Source organism: Aspergillus mulundensis, assembly GCF_003369625.1.
Source record: "Aspergillus mulundensis strain DSM 5745 chromosome Unknown scaffold_9, whole genome shotgun sequence".
Taxonomy (NCBI): domain Eukaryota; kingdom Fungi; phylum Ascomycota; class Eurotiomycetes; order Eurotiales; family Aspergillaceae; genus Aspergillus; species Aspergillus mulundensis.
Window position 1 is genome coordinate 1,290,668 of NW_020797897.1, and position 6,042 is coordinate 1,296,709.

The following is a 6,042-nucleotide window of genomic DNA, read 5'->3' on the forward strand; positions in this document are numbered from 1 at the left end:
TAAATATTACTACCTTACTTATACATGCTATTTAATTTACTTGCCGCCTGTATTACCTTATAATTATAGTAATAATAAACTTTAATATTACTATAGTTAGGCTAGTTACCCTGTCCCATGTTATAATTTTTATAATAAATAATTTTATTAATAAAGCTAGTTTTAAGGGTATTAAATATAATAATAATAATAAGTAAGTAATTTTTTTTAATTTATTTTTCCTGGGGCTAGACCCTAGTAATAAAAAAGTTTAAATTTACTATAATTTATTAAGTGTAATTAACTATAAATATTATTAAAAATAGCTTATATAAACCATAGGCAAAAATCTAGCATTTAAAGGCAAGTATTTAGTAAAGTATTAATATTATTTTAGTTTATTAATATTTTTTATTTAACTTTAAACTAATAAAATTAATTACTTAATAACTTTAAAAGCCTTACTTAAAGCGTGTTATTATAGTTTATAACTTATTAATTAAATATTATAGCCTTATTTTATTATTATTTAAGCTATATTTTATTTTTAATAGGTAATAAATAACTATTACCTTATTTATTTTTATAATATTTAAAACTTAACTTTGTGATACTAAGCTATATATTAATATAATTATTTTTTAAAATTAAACCTAATTATACTATTTTTTTAGTATATTATTATAAAAAATAATTTATAACTATATTATTTATTATATTTTTATATTTTATTATAAAATTATTACCTAGCGTGCTAACTATATAATATATTATAAATTATATTAAGGCTATAAGTAACTATTACTAGTAAGTACTAGCTAAAATACTATTAATATAAAAGCTAAAATTATAGGTTAAGCACCTAAAGGCTACCTTTATATTACCTAGTAATATAAAAATAATTATAGCATAAATTATTAAAAAATACCCCTTTACGCCCTATGTTTAGTATATAAAAAAAATAAATTATTTATAAGTTATATTATTATTAATAGGTTACTATTTAGCGCCTATGCTAACTACTATTATACCTTAAAAGGTAAATATTATAATTATTATAATAAATACCCTAACTAATAGTCTGCAAAGCTAGTAATTAATTATAATAATATAAAAATTAATATTAAGAATATTACCGCCGCCGCCCGTGCTATAAAAAAAAATATATAAAAATAAAAAAAAAAAAAATAATAACTATATTATAAAGTAGTTATAATACTACCTAGTAAATAATTAAGTATTTACTTAAATATTAATCTTAGCCTAACTATAAACCCGTGGCCGCGCTAAGTGGCTTTATAACTTATTTAATATAATAATTACTTAAAAAAACACGTCCGCCGCCGCCTAAAAGGCATTTACTAAAACATACCTTAGTATTATAGTTAAATTTATAAAAAAAGCAGGTTTACTAATAAAAAAAAAAAGGTGGGGATAAGTATGAGTCGCGTTTATATACTGCGGTGAGCTTAGGAGAACGTGAATTACTACAATAGGAAAGGCGTTGTGTATTTATAGTAGGAACTAATTACTAATTCTTTAAGTTAGAGTTTAAAGTTAAACTTAATATTTTATATATTATATAACTAGCCGCCGCCTTGGCGCGTGGTTAATTTAATATTAATATTTTTTTACCTGGCGGCCTTAAGCCGCTAAATTATATTATTATAATATTATATAGTTATAATACTATAATAATAATAATAATACTTTTTTTTTTAAGTAATCACGCCCTTGTAATTTATAAATTTATATTTATATTTTATAAAACATAATTTAAATTATAAATTTTATTAAGCACTATAAAATAAACTATTTTTAGGTTTATAAAGTATTATAGTTTACATGCAATTTATATTTAAAGTTAGGTATAAAAAATTAATTTAATTACCTTATTTTACTTTTAAATTTAAATATAGCATTACTACCTGCGGTAGCTAGGTATAATATTTTAGTTTTAATACTAAAGCACCCTTGTAATCTCTCTTTTTTTTTTTTTTTTAAGTTTTTTTTATAACTTAATTAAAAATGCCTGCTATAAGTATACACCTTTTTATTATATTTTTATTACTTTTTAATTATTTAATTATATTTTTAAGATTAAAATACCCTATATTTACCCTTTCTTATACTTTTTAAATATTATATTATTTATTTTAGTAATATTAATCCTGTGTTAGTATTATTAGGCCCGTATATTTTATTTTACTTTATATTTAGTTTTTATAATAAAGCTTTAAGCTTTAAATAGCTAAATTTCCTTATTTTTACACTTTTTTTAATACCTTTAGCAGCCGTTTGCAATATATAGTTATTTTATTTTAATTATTAATATATTATTATATTAGCCTTTTATTTACCTTTTTTTTATATCCTACTACGCACTTACCTTTTTAATTTAGCTAATAAATTTTTTATATTTAGCTCTTATTATTTTTATATTTTTAAAACTATTTTTAGTAATTAAATTAAATATAGTTTATTTTTATTATAGCCTTTATTATACCACGTGTTTTTAACCCTATTTTTTTTTTAAAGTCTCCCACGCTTGCCCTTTACTTTATATTTTTTTTATTTTAATATTTAATATAGTCTTATATCGCGCTTTAAATATTATTATTAATAATTATTTATTTTATTATAATATTTTATTTTATATTTTTTTATTATAATAATCAAGCCTTAGTTTTAGTCTCTACTTTTTATTTTACCTTTAATATATAAAATCATATTTCCCTGCCTTTTACTTGCATATTAATAACTACTAATATACTAGCTATTAAAATAACTTAATTTTAATACTTGCGTGCCCCTATTATTATTACTATTATTACTACCCCTGCTACTACCCCTGCTACCCTTACTAATAAAACTCTTGTTAATATTCTCCCCCTACTGCCCCCGGGCTTTATAACTTTACTACTTAATTTTTATATCCTATGGTATATTATATATATTATTATTACAGGGTATTATAATAAAAATATATTTATTATAAATATTATAATAAAAGCCCTTATATATAATTACTTAAAGGGTAGGAAGTACTAGTTTTATTATAATATAAAAAGGGTGCTTTTAAAATATATAGCTATTAATATTACCCTAGTAAGTAACTAGCTATAAAATATTCTTAATATTATTAATATTATATATATAAAAACTAATAATTTATAAGCTTATAAAAACCTTGCTACCTTAAAAATAGTTTATTAAGTATTTAAAATAATTATTAAGTAAATTATTATAGCTAATAATACACAAGTAACTAACCCTGTAAATATTATTATATTTATATTTAACTTTACTTTACAGGTTAGTGCCCCCTTTAATAAAAATAATAATTTATTATATAAGTTAGTTTTCTTCCCGTAATATTACCATGTTTTAATTTACTAATTTATTATAATAATTTTTTTCCTAGTTTTTAAACCTTTATTTAGCACTACTTTAATAATTATAATTTTTTTTTATATAGATATGGCTTTGGCCGCTAAGCATATATTTATATATTTTAGTTTATACTATATTATATTACTAATTTTTTTTATAAACTTTTATTACTTTTAGTGCGGGGTTTGCTGCGCCTTAGCGCTTTTAAGGATTTTTATTAAGGTTACTTTTATATTAAGTATTAGTATTAGCGCCCTTATAGGCTTAATTTTTATTTTATATATATTAGGTACTACGCGCCGCGCGGCTTAGCCGCTTATTTAAGTTTTTTTTATTATTTTTTATTTTATTTTATATTTATATTTTTTTTTTATTAAAAGGCCCTGCGGGCGCCGCTAATTAATAAAAATAATATATTTTTTTTTTTTATAAGTGCGTGTAAATTATAAATATAAATATTTATATTTAATGTCTCTTTGCTTTACGCAACTTATTTTTATAGGTTTTTTTAAAATTTTTAAGTGCTATAATTTTAGTTATATAAGCCTTTAGTTCCCATGTATTATTTTTTATATTATTTTATTTTTGTTATTTTATAAGGTATTATACTTTGCCCTTAAATTTATAAATATTAAGAATTTTTTTAATAAAGTATTTTTTCTTACTATTTACTAGTATAAGGCTAATATTTAACACTTGGGATAGGTTATTATAATAAGATTTTAAAAGTATAATATAAAAAATATTATATAGTTATTATATATTTAGTAGGAGCAGTAGCTTATAAAACTATTTTTTTTATTTTATAATTACTAAAAACAGGCTAATAAGTATCTTACTTAATTTATAATTTAATTTTATTAACTTAATATTTTTTATACAAAGTATAACATAGTTATTAATTTTAAAGCTTATTTTCTTATGCTTTTTATTATATTAAACTACCATGGCTTCCTTTAACTTCTACAGTTACTTTTTTAAATTTGCGTGAATTTTTTTAAATTTTATAGCTTTTTAAAGTCTAATTTTTAATGCTTAATTAAGCCCCTTAATATTAATATATATAATTACCTTTAAATTTATAAGGGCTTTGGTGGGTATACAACTTATAAACTACTTATATATATTATTATTTATAAATTATGCTATTTTAATTTACTATAACTAATTATTTTAATGCTAGTTAATATAAACATAAAAATAATATTTAAGAACTTAGTTTTACCTTTTAGTTTAGCTGTTTATTTACGGGTAATATATAGTAAATAATTTTTATTTTACGCCCAGGTAGTGGCTTAGTATAGCCTAAAATATACTAGTAAAAAAACTTTTATGGTTACTAATTATATTTTTTAATATATTAATAAAGTAAAAAATATTATTTATAAGGGTATTTATAAGTTATTTTATGTTAATATTTTTTAAGTATAAAATATACTATATAAATTTAGTATATATTTTAACCACTACTAAAATAATATTATATACACGCTTATTATATTTTACAGGGAGTAAACTAGTAATAAAGTTTATATTAATTTATTTTATAAATGCCCTTAATAGGCTTAATAATTTTAATAATTTATATAATTTATACTTATAAACCGTGATTTTTTAGCAATTATTACACTTTTTAACATGTTTTTTAATATATTTAGTTATATCTAGCTAATAGTACCTTTAAAAAATATTTATAATAATTATATTAATACCTTAATGCCCACCTTGGGGCTTATTATAGTTTACCTTTATAATTTTTTTATAAAGTGCCACTAACTTTAGCATGTAAACTTAGTTTTTAAAGCATAATAAGTTATTATTTATTACTTTTTAATACTTAAGGTTTTTTTTATAATCTAGATTTATAAGGTTATTTTTTATTTTTTTAGATTTTTTATTATATTTTTAGGCTACCTAAAGTAATTTTATAATACTTAATTATAATTTATTTACATGCAGGTTTTTATTTACTATAATAGCTTATATATTAAGTTATAATTTAAACTTTAGGTGTAATAATAATTAGTTATTTAGTTATTTTTATAATTTATAAAAAACTATCCTGCCTATAGCTTTTTTTTTTTTTTTAAAAATATAGTCTGCTTTTTTACTTAAAGTATTTACTAGGTTTTTTGCCCCCGGGTAGTATTTAATAATAAAATTAAAAATTATAAGTTTTTTAGCCTATCGCGCTTGTTTTCGCGTTAGGTTTTTAGTTATTATAAATTATTATAAATTATTATAATTTATAAGCACCTTAATAGGGAATTTACTATTTTTAAAATAATATTTTTAAACTTAAAAGCATTTTATAATTATAAGTATTTTAAAGTTATAGGTTTTATACCAGGTTTTTATATTTTTTAATTTATAGGATTAAAAGGTAATTAGGTACCACTATATATTTTTTATTAATTAAAATAATACTTTAGTAATAATATACCCTAAGGTATTAGTTTATAACTACATGTATAATTTTAGGTTAAAATATTATAATAATAGCTATTTTATAAATTTAAGGTATAATATATTAAATACCTTTAGGGCCTTTTTCTTTAGTAAGTATTTTATAATTATATTAAGTTTTATAAGGTTAAATAACACTACCACAACTTAGCTATAATTTTTAATAAACCTTTAATAAAAGCCGTAAAATCTTAAAAAAAATAC